Here is a 19,931-nt window from a genome sequence, read left to right as displayed (position 1 = left end):
ATTTAATAAAAGAAAAAAATTATTGATCGTTTTAAAAATTAACACATTGATTATTTTAACTGAAAAGTATTAGTTTACTGCAGTATGGTTACACCCCATAACATTACAAATTTTATAAAAGGGGAGAGAGCTGGTGGTGGCGTTGAAAATGTATAGAGGGGGGAGTGGTTATTAGAAAGAGAGAACACTGAAGTACCACTAGCATTATACCATAAAATGAAATTCATAAAATCGTATTTTTATTTACAGTTATTATTTTTCTATAAGTTTTTCTTTTTACCTATAAAACTGTCGATACTTTCACAAATCTTACAGCATATAGGCTATATAAATTATTAAAATTTGAATTTTAACACTTTAAATCGGATAGAAAGTGTAAAATTTAGGTAGTGATAAACAGAGATATAATCCTGTAAAATTTATTTTTATACTAAATAAATATATAAAATTATTACAAAACACATATTTTATTCTATAATAAAACGTTAAAGCATACTAAAAATAAATTCATAATAACAAATATGGTTTTCCATGAGAATAAACATAAAGTAAGTTAGAAGGTTAAATTCTCAAGGATAAATAAGACTGTGTTACTTGTATGGGTCCCTGGCCACTGTGGCATCCTCGGGAATGAACGGGCCGATGAGGTTGCCAAGAGAGCTGCAATAAATGGCATCCGAGTACAATCGACATGTGAGAGAGACTTCATGAGAATAATCCGTGTAAAATTACGGACTCAGTGAAATAGGTACTAGCCGCTGAGTTCTCCCACGGCATAACTTAACATCCGGGAGAATGTGCTCGAGAAACCTCTTTCCCCGAACAGAAGAGACCAAGTCATCATATCTCGGTTAAGGATTGGACACACCAGGCTTGCCAACTCTCATCTATTTGGCTCTCCTCAGAAGATCTGTGAGGCTTGCAAGATCAAATGGTCCGTGCACCATCTGCTCTTTGAGTGCCCAATCTTTGGAACCATCCGACAAAACTTAGACCTTGGTTCAGATATGAAATTTCTACTAAACCAGAAAGAAGGTATGAAAAGGTCTGTTGCGGTTTCCCTCCTACAGTGGTATGAAAAACACAATTTAGTGATTTTTGTCTGATTTATGTATTTCAGTTTGTATTTGTTTTTGTTACTTGTCTACGTTTATTCTTTATTATTCCTGTTTCTTTATTGTTTATTTTTGTTGTTTTATGTAACAGTATATGATACTATTACTTTAGTCGCTAGTGACTGTAATTTTTAATGCGACTGTAAATAAAAGCATTAAAAAAAAGTTAGAAGGTAAAAGTGAAAATTGATTAAATTTATTTTAATCAAAATATATAAAAATTAAAATCAGTCCATAAGTAATTATTATAAGCTTAAGAAAAAAATTTAATTATTTAATACTCATACGGTAAAGTAGAAAGGGATCGTAAAATAGATTTCATGATTAATAAGGTTGCATTTTCATAGGTAGTAATTAACAAACGCAAGAGAAACCTTTCATCAAACCAGCTAGCTGTATACATAGACTATTTGAATAACAATCTTTCTACTCTCTCACTCATACTTTATTTTTCATTCACTTACTCAGTCTTCCTATTAATTCTATTCTCTTTCAACATTTAATTAGATTCATCTTTTATCATTTCTTACATTAGATATCTAACACTTTATTAACAATTACTAGAAATTGTCAGCAACTTTAATTAATAATTAACTTGAATTTAACAAATAATAACATTGGAAATATTAAAATAAATTTTAATTCCGAAAATTTTATTTATGAACAGAATTATGATATATACATATGGTTTTTGTCTGAAAAATTATAATTCCGTAATGAAACTTTTTTTTTTCAACAACCAGTATATTTATAATCGGCTCCCTAAGTGGAACCATAAGTAAGTCAATTGACAACAAGCACAAGATAAGGGATTCTTAAGGAATTCCCAAATAAGCGATTCATATTAATAGTTATAAGTAACCTTAAAAGTCCAATATTAAATCTTAAAGTCCAATCCTAAATCTTCAAAAAATATTTCTGCCAACACTTCATCGTCTACAAAACTAAACATTAATAAATAAAAAATAATAATAATAAAAAGCAAAACCACTAGATTTCGCGTTGTCAAATACCAAACTGTCATGCAGTAGCCCCTAACTCGAGCACAAGAAGGCGTTTCAACCTTCGGATATCCCTGATGTTACCGAGCAGATTGATAGCAAAGTGGTTGACGTGATTTTCAATTAGTTGCTGGTATTTAACACTGCGCTGTCGTGCAACCTCACGAACCGTCGAAAGCTGTAGATATTCGTGAATTTCATCATTCCGCGTGAACCACAGTGCCTCTGCAACTGCCTTCGTTACTTTGTTTTGGAAGCGTTGAATGATTGCTATGTTACTATTACTTGCTGCTCCACACAACTCCACACCATACGTCCAGATTGGTCGAAGAGAAACCTTATAAATCAGTACTGTATTAGATAACGTGAGGTCTTAGTTTCCCCGTAGTAGCCAATGTAATTCACTACACTTCGCGTTTATTGCTTCTCTTCATCCTCATGTGACACTTTCAGGTCAAAATAGGTGAAGTTCTAGGTACCGCACACTCTCTGCTTGTCGGATCAAAACACCATCCAAGTACACACTGAGACAGCTACTCTTTCGCATGGCGAATGTGACATGCTTTGATTTATTTGGACAGTACACCGCGCATAGGAAAGTGGATTCATTTCCTAAATTGTTATTAAAATACTCGTAGTAAAAGTAAGTCTAGTTATATTCACTTTTTTGGAGGCCAAAGCATGGTAATATCCTGCAAAATTTGATCGAACGGTCCCAGTCGATGTTACGTTAGCGCTAAATGGGAATAATAGCATAAATAATAATAATAGCATAAATAGGAATCTAGTATAGATCTCGATTTACCGTACTCCTTACGATTCCGTCTTTTCGCTCCTGCAAATAGACTTTCCACTGTGTTTGTATGCGGCCCGGTAACTTGATCTCGATAGTTAACCGACTGATTTACAAAGATAGATATGAGTTACTCAAAGATGTTTAAGATATATTTTACTAGCCAAACTCATGGATTGCGTGAGGATTTTATAATCACAGAATGCCTAGGTTCATGAGCTATAGTTTATATATATCTTTGCTGAATTTTATTTATTATAATCGATTTTAATATCACTTACTCGTATTCAGATTTCGAAGATTCTAATTAAAAGTGCAAGAAATTTATTAACAGAAAAGAAGCTACATATTTGAAGTTTCTGTTTGAACACACCAAACAAACGCATGAATATTATATTGTACGCTTTTGTAATCATTACACTCATCATCAATCATTTTCTACTCTTATTTTATTATTTTTTACCCACTTTTCGTAGAAATGAACATATTACTATCGGTCGCTATTGATGGGAGTGAGGGGTGAAAATTCATTTTCACTCCCCCAACTTCCATCAATTTAAAGTTTAAAGTACACTGAGCATGAAACTTTTATTCACTTAAATTGGGCTTTCCTTGTATACTTTGTGATTCAAAAATATCCAAGCCTGCATCAATTTCACTGAAAATTACATATATTATGGTAGTGAATCTGAAGTTGTGCATATGAAAATCCGATGAAGATTGGTACAGTCGTTCTTGAATTATGCTTAATTTAAGGTTGAAAGAATTTGAGCGGAGCTAGTTAGAATCGTGGTTCGTTATGATACTGCAAGTTGGAAAGTTGACGTTTCATCATCTGAGTAACTGTTGTTAACAATATTATACCAAATTAAAAGAATATTAAAATCAAATTAAATTAATGAAAGTCTGTCTTCTTGCGCAGAATTGTGCAAAAGTTGTTTTATTACGGGCATGAAAAAAGTTAAAATAAGTGGTCAAAATTAGTTTTTTCTTTTTCATGCAGAATATCATTTATAAGAAACTTTTTTTAACATTTGTTTATAGATAAAAATTTAAAGAAGTGTATTTCGTAATAAAAACGATAATGTATTTTATGGAAGACGTATTGAAAAAATAAAGTAGTGCGTAATTTATTGTTTTTTTTTTATTTCTTGGGTAAAAAACCTGAAAGATTATTGAATACATTAAAAAACCCTAAGTAAATATAACTAAAACACATATTCTTACAAGACATCTAAAAATAAAAAAAGTAAATAATAAACAAGTAAAAGTATAAAAAATGTTGCAAGAAGCAGCATATGAAAACAAAAAAATAAATACATTACTATTTTATAAAAGTACTACACCGAAAATAAATATAACAAACCATGACAGGTTTAAAACATCAATCATTTACAAAGTTTAACTGTGAATAGAATAAAAAAGAACTAATTTTAAAATAAAATTGTATTCAAAATATAAAAACAATAATATTTATTACGCATGTTAATGTATGCATGTAATGAACTGAAAAACAACCTCACAATTCAAAAACCCTGTACAAAAAAAAATTATTTTAAAATTAAACTTGAGTAGGCGTTGATAGTAATTATTATACAAACATCAGAAGAATCAGACAGTACTGAAAAAGTTAATAAAAAACATATACGTAAAAAATGTATTAAAAACAAACTTATAATAAACAATATTAATGGAAAAAATAAACAATATTTACAACAAGTGAACAATATTTATTTTTTATACAATGATACAAGTACAATTGTATTGTGTATTGTATATTGTATATTATATTATATTGTATATTGTATATTTATGGAGAATTTAAAATAGTAATAAAGCATAAACGCAAAAAAAAGAAATACAATTAATGTCGTTTTTGACAATCCCAATAGAAAGCGTAATGTTGTTTAAAACCATCTAAACTTCCAATCTAGTGTTCCATCATAAACGTATAAAAATAAAAAAAAACATTCTTGGAAGGTGATTTTGGAGTTGGGAAAGTTGAAAAAATAAAAATACAGATTTTTTTGAATCTTCAAAAACCTTTTTTTGGTTCTTTTAAACAATGATAATTTTACAATAAACTTCATTATATTTTACAATTTTTACTTCATCATAAATTACCCCTCCAAAAAACAAATCTTCAGTAGTGTTTTTCATGTATAATTACTTTTATTAGAATAAACAACCAATGCTAGGAAAGTATCACAATTTTGTTGTTAGATCTTTTAACCTTTTTATTTGCATCTGTGTATACAAAAACTAACATTAATTCATCGATAATATAAAACGATCTCCATCTAAAGTGATAAAAATAATACTCTTAAACTATATTCGAGACTGCAATTTAATGTTTTTGTAAACTTATATATTTTGCCTATTTTGCTCACATTGTCGCCTACAACATACAAATTCTGTTTACCGGTTTAAATTTCTTCATTCAAAAGATATTTAACGTATAAAAGTAAGAAGAACAAAAGGAACTATACTGACAATTATTTAGCTCAAAACATAAATGGTAGAAGACGGTTTTGTCAAGCACGCTATCTCAGAATGTTGAATTTCAATAACAACAGCGTATCTCTAATGCTTCTTTACTTATTGGGTGACAAAGGCCAACCATGTTTTCAAATCATTCTAAATAAACCAGAACTGATAACAAGATTTACGATAATTATTCGAATCCAAGTTCTTTGGCGCTAAATCGGCTCATTTTGAAATTCTTACGCGACTACGAATGAAACAGAAACTGAATCGTACATTACTGATTTCCAACAAATAACGGAAGTGCGCTTGTAAAATTATTGGATGACAAACAGAATTGTTAAACATTCTTGAAGTGCACTTACTGAATTACAGCATACAAGAGAGCAAGATGGCATCTATCCGTAACGTGATATAAGGCCCATGAGTATGGCTTAAAGCCCAGCAGTAAATATGCCGGTTGGTAAGGCAGAACGAACATTTAAGCGTCCTAACGGACCACAAAAGCACACTTAACTAAACCACCGCGTTTCGAATCATCAGTTTAAATTACATCAACCTATATTTTATATATATAAATTTTAATATATAAATTTATATGTTATATATATATAAATATAAAATTATATTAGAAATCAGGTTAATAGTTTTTTGATTAACGTTTTTTATTTAAATTACAGATTTTGTTTAGAGGAAAAATAATATTTTTTTTTTAAAAATGCTTAACATAAATGAAATCATCTAATTGATTAATATTAATATTATTAATACTAATATGATTTATTGCCAATTTAACAACGTTATTGTACGTCAAACGTAAAAAAAATGTGTTTTTCGACCTTATTTTTGGCGTTTTACATGGGATATCTTAGAAACTAAGAGATATATAGTTCTGGGTTCTGGGTTCTCTATTTTTTTCGATTTCCCAACTCAAAAGCCATAAGAAACAATTGAATTTGCCCCTTAATTGACCTTCCCACAATTTCAGAAAGCCTTAATTTACCCGGAGGAACTGAAAATCGGGCGAAATCTTTCACCCTGTATAACTCGCTCTCGCTAACGAAGCGTTTTCGGACCTATATTTATATGAACTTTTTTCTTATTTTTAGCCCTATTCTCTTGAATCATCCTATATACAAAATTCAATATTTTTCTTAAATGAAAGAGATTTTAATAATAACTAAAACTGGATAGCATAAAAGGTTAAAAGGATATTCTTAGAATGCAAAATATAAAAATCAATTATTTAGTGATTTATCTACAACAATAAAAAAATAAATAAATACCTTTTACTAACATTACTTGGTTTTGATCTTTTTGATGTTTAAATTACATAGTATACTATACTGCTATGAAAAATATGTAAGGAAAAATAAAATGTAAAGTTTAGATGAAGATAAATTGTACTTACTATACAGGTATAAAATAAATTAATATACAAGCGTGGGCGCCCATATATACATAAAAGTAACTCAAATGCCCATAACACAAAGCGCTACTGCAATATCTATATCAAGCATACCTAGGGGGTCACTAAAAAAGAATAAATAATTTTTAATATTACTATTATTCATACATACAAACGTACGTACACAGTACGGACTAGATAATAGAAGTAAAACAAAGCAAGATTTTTTAAATTTAAAAGACACCTCCTTATTTTTTTCTTTTTCTTAAAGTTTTTTATAATTTTTTCCTCTTTGATATTATAAAAGCTAGTATGATGACGTTTTTTACAAGAGTATTGTTAAAAAGTTGAGAATATGTACGTATGAATAATTAAAGAAAATGTTCTTTTTAATATTTAAAATATATATTTTTTTTATATATACTATATTTTTAAACTATTTTATTCCTGTGTTGTGTAACTATGCAGTTGGTATTTCTTCTGTTACAGAGGTTTATTAATAATATATATATATATATATATATATATATATATATATATATATATACACACACACACACACACACGTATATATATTTTTTCTTACTAATAATAGTCGTAAAAATTATTAACATTGAAGAACTTATCAATATTTCAAATTATTGGAAACAATAAATTACTAAATATTTAAAAAATTAAAAAACCTTCTTATAGATAAAATTTTGATTACGTTGCTAAGTTTTTTTTATACTTAAAAAAAATTTATGCAGTCATGTTGAATACCATAAAAACTGCTAGACTGATTTCAGTATAAATTAAATTTATTTTTTAGTACTTTTGTGTTAATACTATCAAAAGGCTCATTTTGTTTCCTGGTAAAATAAATTACTACATATTTAAAAAATTAAAAAACCGTTTAAAACATAACATTTTGATTACGTTGCTACGTTTAATTTTTTATATTTAAAAAAATTTATGCAGTCATGTTGAATACCAGCTAGACTGATTTCAGTATAAATTTCATCTTGTTTCTTGGTGAAAAAACATTTTTTATGGCTAATAAAATAAAATCCACGAATATAAAAATTTTCAGCTTAGAGATTGGTTTCATCTGCATATTCATCATTTGCTATACAAAGCCTACACGAAAATGGTTAGGAATATTAAATCAGAAGTTAACCGGGTGAACAAATAGTTCCGTTCTTTTATCTTAATCATAAACACATAATATTAGCGAGTTACCAAACAAAAGTAATATATCTCCATCACGTACCAATTATTAATCATAAATGTCATGTTGTAAAGCATACTTCACATTTTATAAGGGGCTTTGGTAATTATTTAGTTGAGGTGCCTTATCCATAAATCACAAAAAACACATCAAATTCATTCAAAATTAATATTTATTCATTTAATGATGTATTTTGGGTGTCGGAAAATAGAAAATTAGTAAAAATTTACATAGTGATACAAGTGATACATGAAAATAGATAATATAATCTAACCAAACTTAACCTACGCTCGCTAACGTTGACTAATCAACAGTAATGTTTTGATTATTTAAGTAATAAATAATTAATTAGTTGTGTTCAGTTGTTGATGCCTGCGGTTGCGTTTTTCTTGCTCCGAGTATTCGTGGTTATTATTGCCATTTCTGTTAATAATTCTGTTACTTTTTCATTTTGTTGTTCGTTTTTAGTAGTTCTGTTGCGATTTTGTTGAGTTTTCGTTTTTTTTTATTATTTGTATCACTATGTAAATTTTTATTAATTTTCTATTTTCCGACACCCAAAATAATACATCATTAAATAAATAAATATTCATTTTGAATGAATTTGATATGTTTTTTTTTTTTGTGATTTCGGGGTGAGGAGTCTAAACTAAATAATTACCGGGGCTTTTTCTTCAGAAAATCTTGAAGAAGTGTGTTGTCAAAATTACATTCTTAACATCTTTTTTGACATATATAACAACGTTACCATAAAAACCCTTACTTATAAATTTTACTTAGTACGCTTTGAAATATTAACGCTTCTCATAATTTAAAAAAACTAATTTTATAAATCTGACAATTTTTTAAGTTTTTTTTTAAATGTATTTTTCTTAAAAAAAAATTAAAATAATTCTTATGCATTTCAACGCAATAAGACCAACATTTTGTTATTTCATTCTGAAGAAATATTTTTTTTTATATTTTTGCGCAAGAAATATACAAAACAAATTAAACGAGAAGAATAAAAGAGGTATAATATTTTGTTTTTTTTTTTAATTTAATATGAAAAAATATTTTCTGATTACAAGAAAATTAAATTATTAAAACCGTAATTTGATGAAATAATTAAAAATAATGAGTCGACCCTACTACATACAAGCATCAAGTTTAAACTTTGTCACCATTCTAACTCATTGCATAAGCACGTATGAAGAATACACCAATATGAAGTCAACATAATCTCAAATTGAGGTTATGTAGTCTATTGTCAAACTTAAATTGAGCATACCTCAAAAACGACTCAACAAATCTTCATCAAATTTCATATGCATAATTTTAATTACAATACTACAGCATCTCTAAATTTCAATGAAATTTATCTAGTAATTTTGGAGATTTTCGAGTCACAAATTTTATAATATATATAAGGAAAATAAATTTTAAGTAAATGGTATTTTTCGTACTCCTCATACCTTGAAACGTGTAAAGAAAATTCAATTTCACTTCCCAATCCCACCGTGGGTGCGAACGAAAATAATACCTTACTTCTCTTCGAAAAGTCGGAAAAAAGCTCCTTTTTATAGTGTTCTACTGGATTGGATTCTACTGTACACTAGCAAAGCCTTAGCCTATATTGGGTTGAAAACTTTGACATTTTTTAACGCTAAAAATTTATATTTTTACGAATAGTTATCAATGAATATGCTATTGTCAATGTAAATCAAACTATATAATGTAGATCATATAAATTTCATGCATAAATAATTAATTCCCGAAAATATTATTGGAAAATCATCTGTTCACTCGTAGTGGTGCCATAGGTGTCGCTGTTATAAGCGTATCTATTAAAATGATTAAGAAATTTTGAAATGATCAAGGTTTAAATGGTTTTAATATTAAAATCGATAGTGATAGACGTTTACTTCAACTAAATTACGTTTGTTAGTTTAATATATTGTTTTTGTCAAATACACAACATATATTTTTATAAATTTCATATTTCTTGACTTTGTTGAGTTTATGAATTTTATACTTGGAAATTTTCATGTTGTGATTATATTTTTTGTATTTTTGTGAATTTGCTGCGAAATGATTTTTGGAAACGGCTCTTTTGTTGCGTGTAATACTTTGTATGGATGCATTCACTCTGAGGAATGTCGTTTTTACGCAGTCACTGCAATTTAATTAGTGTGCTACTCGGTTTTGTTAATTCTGGGTACGAATTTTCTGTATTTTCAGAGGTTTATAACAAACAGTCGTCTAAGTGCGCATGTTTTTCTTTCTAGTTGTAATTTTGTTTTACATTTATGTAACATGTTGTCTCTACATGGTATTTCTTTTTTTAACAGGACTGAGATCTTCATTGAAGTTTTTAGCTGAAATATGTATCAAATTTTTAAGGATCTATTTTTTTTTAATAAACCTGGTTATCAATGCATAATAACTGATAACCTGTTAAAACAACGGATGAATAAAACAGTTCCTTTGTAATACTCTATTTTCACAGACCTTTCAGGTGAACATTTTAAAAGGTTACATAAATAAAACTAAATCAATATTATACGTTGTTACACGTAGATGTGTTTAGATAAAAAAAGAACAACTAATTTATCGTATTTGTTTCTTCCTTATTTACTGACACGAGAGCTAAAAGCCATTTTAAAGTTCAAAGAACGTGAATTGGATCATGAAAGAGAAAAGTGACTTTATTTCCTCAGCAAATCAATAGCCTACAATATAAAAGTAATATGTTACAGGCAAGTATACAATACTATCGGCTGATGAGGAAGAATCTATAAAACATGTTACGCAGGTAAAACTCATTCCCCGCTGTTATTTATACATATAAAATTAACTCTTTGATGTTGTATGTCAAACTAGAATTTGCTTCAGATATTTCCAATCAATAAAAGTTTACACAGAAGGATAAATGTGTACCGCAAATTCGACGAATCCTTTGTCAAACAAAATAAACTGAATATTGAGTTATTATAGTCATTCTAAATAAGCGCGTATGTACACAAGAGTAAAACGTAGTTTTACTACATAAATTTATTTTACATAAAATAATGTGTATAATAAAAAAATTGAATTTGAAGAATAAACAAACTAAATTAATTAGATATTTTCAATCTAATAAAACAATACATAAATTAAAAATTCTGTAACGATATTTATTTAAATAATTCGCAAAGTAAATTCTAGGGTATCCCAAAGCAGTATTCTGAGCCCGTTTTTATAAACGCAATTTATATTTGATTTATCAGAAAATAAAACTGACAACATTCACTATCGTCGCAACATATGCAGATAATAAGGCTGTACTTGCCAAGAGATATTAATCCACCTTTAAGTCTCAAACGAATTTCAAAATCATCTAAAAAAAAAAAATGACTGATATAAAAGTGAAAGATTTAGACAAATCAAACCATGTAAAATTTTCTTTAAGAAATGAAGCGTTCTCGTAGATATATCTAAACTATACATTAATACCTCAATCTGATAAGTTTAAAGTATTTTAAAATGCATTCCATATGACGGCTGATATGGGTTAAACATATTTGGAATTTAAGAAAGTGGTAAACTTTAAGTTGCAGAATTTATGTAGGATGATGGGTAAAAAAAATAACATTTACAACATTAACTGCTGCTGTGCCAAATTATATTAAGATCCATATGGGCTTTTGAGATACATATTTAAACAATGTTAGTATTACATATGTAATTGTACATAATACATTATACTGGTGGGTCTTCCTTTCTAAAATACTAAATGATTAACAAGAAAAACTAATAACTTTTAAATGTATAAATTTGTTTTTGTAATTTAAAGCTGATTACCTATACAAGAAAGTGTTGAAGGTGCAAAAGTATTTTTTATTATGTAATTATGCTTTTATGCTTCTACCTGATAAGTAATGTTAATATAAACTAATAAAATAAGACAAAAGTCTTGAATATTGACTGAGAAATACATGGATTGAACATCATGTTTTTGAAGTTTTGAATATTTTAATTTTTAATTGGATAAATCTCATTGACATTTACCCATATGATCAAGCAAGAGTTACCTGATTTACGAAAACTACTTTTTTAAACATTTCTTATATTCTTATTTCTCAAATCATTATTTTCTAATTTTTAGTTTATTATTATGAATAATTCTAATATTATTAGCTTTATAAGTGAATTACAATCAATTTTGATTAGTTTCAAACAATCTGAGTTCAAATGCAAACAAATATATTTTAGTTATTATAAGAAATTGGTTAAAGACGACCTGTCGAGATCTGTCATTTCAGAAAATGGCACGCAGGGTGTTTCAGGAAGTGCTGAACAAACAAAGGGAACTGATTCAATACATCAAAATAAACAAAAACTTTCATGTAGACGAATTATGATTTGTAAATAAAATATTACGCATTTTAATGTGAACAAAATAATATCTAATTTGTTCAAATCTATAAACAGCTGAGATGTAGTTGAAATTATTAAAATGGATCGTAAAAATTACGTAGCCAGACAACTGTGTGCCTGTTTAATTCCCTTCCCTAATTGAATTAAAAATAATTAATTATAATATCTATGATTACTAAATTTTATTGTTAATAATTAAAATTATTTATTTTGTAAAGGTACATGTACACCAAATGTCTCAATCTGTTCTTAAGATATATATTTTGTTCTGAAAAAAGAAACAAAACGGTGGGCACAGGAAAATAAAGCAACATAAGGCATTTGTCTATATGAATTTTTTTCTTTAATTTGATTGTCAAATCAGATCCTTAAGTCTGGCCAACACCTTAACAAAAACAACAACAACAATAACAAGCAATTTACTTTTCTCATTAACGAGTTAGAACAATGGTAATCTCAGAGAAAGCAACCTTTTTGCCGCTTGTATCTCAGGTACCTTGAATGAGTCATATTTATGACGAATAAATACTTAGACATTGTTAAATAAAATATTATAGTAATTATACTTTTTTATAATAAACAATTAGTTTAAATCTTTAATTAAAAGTAATTTATTAATTGAAATTTATTAACTAGTATACTTTTTGAAGAATTTTATTAGTAATAAATATAAATTTTCGTATAGAATACTTTTGCACTAACCTAGATCAAACCGTATGCTCAGATTTTATGACAATTGTTTACTTTGCATCCAATAGTCAGTGTCAGCATTTTATAAGGAAGAATTATCAATTTATGTATTTTAAATTTCCATGTGATATATTTGCTTAAAAAACCACTGTCCACGGGATATATATATATTAAACACATACAACTGTAAAATTATAGAGACAAGGTTTTCCTGCTAGGTGAGAATACTTTACACTCAACAAGAAGAGTGAGGATGACATGTCATTAGTACTTCAGAAACTTGCATTATTGTACTCTTGACATGATAAACTGTTTCTTCATAAGTTGAATTACTGGTTGACATGTAGATAACAATGTCATATGACAGAATATAGGACTACTATATAATTTAGTAAAACAACAATATAGTACGTTACTAAATTATACGGTAAGGATTAAGCATGTTATATACATAATTTAGTTTCTTGTATCGACTTGAAGTCTTAGCTTATTCACAACAATAAGGAAGTTGTTAGCAACTGCAAAAATAATAGTATAAAAGTTTGTTAAAATAAAATTCAATAGCTGCTGGTTAAAAGAAATAAAAATCAATTATAATCGAAAAAATTTTAGAGAGAAATTTCTTGTTCTACAAAAACTCAAAAAAATAGAGTACCCAGTATAAATTTTACACAACATAAAACAAATTTTACTGGTGCCCCAAAATATGAATTGTGCAAACCTATATTTAGAAAATGAAACAGGTAAATTTTCCTTGAATTTATATATACGAGTAATATATATACTATCCGCCCCGTCTGCCAGAACCTAGACCCCTCGGGGCTCAAATCAGCCCAGGCGAATCCCGGAGCTAACTCAGGGGCTCTTCGGAGGATCTCTGTGACAAGGGGCCTATCCCATGGCTGCAGAGCTCGCTTCGCTCGCCATTCCCAGTTTGCTAGGGGGATCCGTCCTGGAACCCGCAGAGCTTGCTTCAGTCTACCAAGAGGGTTCCACCCCCTGGGCTCCCGCAGCCTCATGGTAGTGATAATAATTACATACAGTATTCAGGATTTACAGAAACTTGATAAAGAAACTAAATTACAAAAGATGGAATAATAAATAGTAACTATATATATATATAAAATGATTAACCGGTCACGGCTAGCTTCGCTTGCCATTACCGTCTAAACAGGGAGCTCTCCCCCCTGTACCACTCTGCGTTCATTAAACTTATGCTTGTGAGAATAATAATGATAAATAAATAAATATTAAAGCATATTCAATTTATAAAAAACATTAGTGTATTGTATTGTAATTTCTTCACAGCAAGTTTGATCAGTACAGGACTCGAAGCAAAGTGACCTGAAGAATGCGGGTTTCAAAATTCGGCCTGGAGTTAGAGCTGGTTACCTGTTCTTCGTCGAGTAAAAATGTATTTTGCCTGATTCCTGGTGCTACCCGACAAACACCACTAAGAGGTAACCATACTTCGTTTCTCATCTTTTTTTCTTTTTTTTTAATTACTTTTATTTTATATTGTTTAGTCAAATAACCTGAGGTAGGAGCAGCCAGTCGCGTCGTACATAGAGTAACAGTGGATGTGTTGGTTGAGCCGCCGCGCCGTACACCGTCGCACCCCTTAGACAATCGAAGTTCAAAAAAAAAAAAACCGAAAATCATTTTTACATATTTATCTGAAGGGTATTTGCAACCTCCAAATTTAGTGAATATCTTGTTTAGTACAGTTGAAAATGGGGAAAATTTGGAATCACTGTTAAATATTTTTTTTAACTATCTTCATCCCTTTCAAAGTAGAATTTCGAAAAATTTAGAAAATGGATTTATGTATTTACATGAAAATTTATGTATTTAAAAACACTAGTAATTCTATGGGCTTGTTCCACAATCCACTGACCACCTCTAAAGCCGAATTGATGGTCGGGTATCACTCATTCACTTTCCAATACTGGCCACAATCTTCAATCCCGAGGCGGTAGTGAAGATCATCCTTCTGAGTAATGCAGTCAAACTCTGGCGTCTTCCGTACGCACCCCATCCTCTTCACCTACCGTGCTATCTCCACTTTCGAGAAGGGTCTCAAAGAGACACACAAAGCAATCGAGGTAGTTACGAACTCACTAACTTCCTCCTCGATACCACCGAACATCTCATGCGGCCGAAAAACCTTACCTAAGCGCTCAGCGAACAACTCGGTCTTTTGGCTGTTATCACAGGCCCACCCATCAGCCGTCTTCAAAGGCGGGAAAAAGAATGGCGGCCGCTTGAATTTTCTCGTCATCCGCCACAAAGAATGATCGTCCCTCTTCAGAGGAGATAGATTCTCAACATACTCCTTGAACGACTTATTCTTGTATAAACCTAAGATCTTTTTTTTCTGGGTGAGGCTGCATTATGATAAAGTTTTATTATAATATTATTATTATTATTATTATTAAAAGTTCAGATAAACTAAAAAAAGTTTTAAAAAATTAAAAAATCTGTGTTTTTAAACTTTCGTCGCCTTCTCCACCACCAATATTGTACCCAAAGTTTTTTATTTTTATTTTTTGGTCATTTACACTACTACTATATCTACGAATCCATAAAAAAAAGATTCGTTAAAGAAATATGCAATAAATAAAAAGATAACATTTTCATCAATTTTTTTGTGAAGGGGAAATTTTGGGACAAATTTTTTTTAAATAGCATGCTCGCATTTTCTGAACTTAAAATGGGGTTATGTTTGCAAAATTTCGAGAAAACTGACCCCAAAAAACTATTTAACTCCCTCCTGGTGATATTGATCCCACACGTTTACGAACAAATTGCCTCACATACACGAGTCTCTATGCCATATCTCACCAAAATCGGTTTATCCAGTCAAACGTTATAAAGATTCAAACACGCCAACTTACGAACATTACACCCCCCCCCTACTATTTTCTTTTTTGGAGTCCCTGGATCAAGAAACGTCGAGAAATGCAAAAATATCCATACCCCATTTTTTGACTATTTACTAAACTTTCCTTCATGCTGCACAGCTCTACAGTTATGAAATTCCTAGCACTTTCTAAACATAAGCTCAAAAATATATATTGCTATACCTAATAAAGAACGTATAAAAATTTTGTCAAAATAAAAAAAAATATATATATAAAAGGAGAAAATCATATAGAGTCTATTTCAGTTAATGTTCCTGTTAGCTACGTTTCCATGTAAAATTATGCCTATCTACTCATTTATTTCGTATATCGGTAGTGGGATGCATTTGTGATAGATGAAAGAACTCAAAGTACGAACAGTGTACAAAGCGTTAACATCGATATATCACAATAGAATCTATTATGGAGAATGTCATGAACTGATTTAGATATACGATTTTTTTAAATTAAAAATAATAATAACATAATATTGATTACACTTTATAGAGTGCGTTATATTTACTGGCTGAACCACTATATAGAATCTCGTAAAATATTTTTTAATTAAAAATAAAAAAAATTTTTATATTAAAAAATATATATATTATATTAAATGTATTTAGTATGTTAAAGTCGTCTAACATCAAAATTTAATTTTATAGAGCATTAATACACAATACATGTTTTCTGTCAAATCCAAGCTTCTACTCTCATATAATAATAACTCATTGTTGAATTCATACCACATACCCACGCGCGCGCCAGCGTATAGCAGAAGCATTACAATTTAATTAATTATTTAAGTATCAAAGGTTAAATAAGCTAAAAATAAAAAATATTGGAGTAACGTTACATAATTATTAATTAATCACATAACATAATACACAAGTAGATATTATCAAACAAATTACTCCTGTTAACAAAACACACTGCTAAGCTCTAGTGTACTAAACATACTTTCATAATTTGATAAATGTCATTACCGGGTTTTTTTTTTAATAAACGGTAATTTTTATAACTTTTATTATTTTTATAACGCTATTTCATAAAATTTAGAATAATATTTTATACTATTACGATCTACTTTAAAATATTATAAATGTAAACAAGAAAAAGCTTTCAAGTTTCAACTTGAAAATTAAAAGTATAATGAAAATTTAAATCAATATTTCTTCAAAATTCAGAAAATAGTTTATATTTTATTTTAGTTATATCCTGTTATTACATAAATTCACAGTGTTAAATATTTCCTTTTTTTAAAAGCAATTTTTAAATAGAAATAAACAATTTTAATTCTGAATAATTTTATTTAACAACGACCGTTGGTATATATACTATATAAAAAATTATATTATAAATATAAATTATATTACCAACAATAAATAAATAACAAATATTTGTCGGAAGCGTATTTATATAACGGGCCATGTTAAATAAAATTAATCTAAATTATAACCAAAAAAAATTATGAATATGAAATAAATTAACTTAAAATTCAAACTTCGCAAAATGATCGCAAACATAAAATTTAACAAAAAATGTTATATTATAGAATAATACCAAAATATATTAATATCAAAATTAAAAACAACATCAAATCAGATATTATTACTAAAAATAAATGTAAAATAGCATGGTTAAAAAACAAAATTAAAATCTTAAACAATAAAACACGTTATTTAAATACACAACTTGATATTTTACTTTCTAATTATTGAATTACGTCATATAATTTTTTACGAATTGTATGATGTATTATATCATAACGTTAATAAATTAATGAATACTAAACATATTACTTTGAACAAGAAATCTAATAAATGAAAATATAAAACACAATAATAATTTAATTAATAATAAAATTACAGGAGCATTAAAAAATATTTAAAAATCTCATTCGGCATGCCGAAAGGCGGAGGTAAATTTCACCGGTGCTACGTAGTGGATAAAAAAATTTTCACTTTAAAGTTAAGAAAAACTTCAAATTTACTCAATACGACAATGGTTGCATGTGAAAAAATGTTTCATATGATTAGCATAGCCCTTCTTCTTACAATTCCAGCAACATTTTAGTCATCTCTTATCGTAAGGGTTGGTCATATCAAAAATTGTTTCAGACAAACGTTTTAGGTAATTTTTAGAGGACTAATTTTAAACAGCCGATTCGAACTGTGCCTATTAAGGGAGTATGATTTTTTGTCTTCAAAGTCCTATTTTTTCCATCCCCTGGGCCAATGGTTGGCGATACCAAAACACTTTACTTAGATAATTTTAGGTCCTTATCCAACCATGGTTGGATAACCATGGCTTGATAAGGATTATCAAGCCATGGTTGTCGAGAAGATTTGGTGAGGTTGATCATCACCTATCGAAGTTTTTTACAGGACATGGTTCCTTCAATTACTACCTGCACAAAATAGGCAAGAGAGAAGAGCCAATTTGCAACTACTGCAACGAGATAGATGATGCTGAGCACACCTTTTTTGAGTGCAATAGGTGGGACACACTTAGACATACTAAGGCACTCACAGGTATAACTCCAGAGACAACAATAGACTACATGCTAAGAAGTGAGTCAAACTGGAATAATTTTGCTAGTTTTGTTAGACAAGTTGTTCTACAGAAATACTCCGATGAGAGAAGACAAGGTGTTGGCTAGAATAGGACTGGGTGGACAGCCTTGCTGGTGAGGTCCAGCATGCTGCGGTGTGTTGGCACTGATGAGCCACCAAGGACTCCACGGGTAACAGTACACTGAATACTGAAGGGACCCGGCGCCGCGTCGCGGCGAACTGGGTCTGGCGTGGTGTCCGAAAGGGCAATATTAATAAAGAACTCTCAAAAAGAGCTAACCGGTAGGCCGACCTGCCATGCCGGTATATAGCCGGTAGGTGGGGAGGCCTATTTGAGTTTAAAGACACTCCCCTGGGCGGCGTAATATCAACAAGTCGGTCCGGCCCAGAGAAAAAAAAAAGTCCTTATCTAAAGAATAGTAGGAACTTTAAACTAATTCGATATTTAATAAGAAAGTTAGAGCGATATTTTTTTCGAAATAAGCCCCGCACATTTCCACCCCTATTGTCTGATTTTTCCCATTAACGAACTCGACAGAGATTTTGGGTCGTTATATTTTATGTATCAATTTGAAAGTGATTGGCGCAAAATTACGACAGTTATCGTATCCACAAGAAAGCGATATATATATATAAACTTCTGAACTGACGGTGGTTTTGGAGTCTAGAGGATGTGAAACGCGAAGATACGTCGAAATTTTTCGGAAATCGAATCATGATACCCATTACAATAGGTAGCTTTCTTATGAAATCTACCTAATATTTGTTGGTAAGCGGATTTATATTTTATATTTATAATTTTTTTTATATAATTTTAGTCCTGATTAATCATCAAAACACAGCCTTATAGATATACAAATACATTTCGTATGAGTGGTTCCGATAGTATCTTTTTATATATGAAAAACAAAAAATATTTGCAACTCAACATTAATCGAGGTTGAAATCAATTTAAATTCAAAGCACATATTAATAACCCGTTCCACTAATGTGATGATATCATTAACATTGAACATTAAGTTTATCTAAATCGTTTGGGATATATGAATAGTTTCATGTATTTTTTTAGAAAAAATTATACCCTATACGTCAAAATCTATGCAATAATAAATTCTAATCGTCTGTTTAAAAATATCTGTTTCGAGTACAGCGCTATACGATAGTGAAACTTGGAAATACGAAAAATAGGAAAGAATTATGATTTTATAATCATAAAATTTAAATTTAAAAGTTTTAATTTTTAAAAAAACAATTATATATTGAAAATTAGATGAGTGACAAAGAAACGAAGATATAAAAGTAAAGAAATGAACTAAGCTAGTGGACCATATGTTAATACACCCATTTAGTAATTTT

At 29.2% G+C, this 19,931-nt stretch overlaps 1 protein-coding gene across 1 annotated transcript in view; it reads right to left on the bottom strand.

Moving 5' to 3' along the window:
* Positions 1-19,931, bottom strand: part of LOC142326205 (uncharacterized) — a 385,017-nt gene that overhangs the window by 272,196 nt on the left and 92,890 nt on the right. The window lies entirely within an intron of this gene.

The sequence above is a fragment of the Lycorma delicatula genome, chromosome 6 (genome assembly GCF_047948215.1).
Source record: "Lycorma delicatula isolate Av1 chromosome 6, ASM4794821v1, whole genome shotgun sequence".
NCBI classification, from domain to species: Eukaryota; Metazoa; Arthropoda; class Insecta; order Hemiptera; family Fulgoridae; genus Lycorma; species Lycorma delicatula.
Note: the sequence above shows the minus strand (reverse complement) of the source record. Positions and strands in the feature narration are given on the sequence as shown.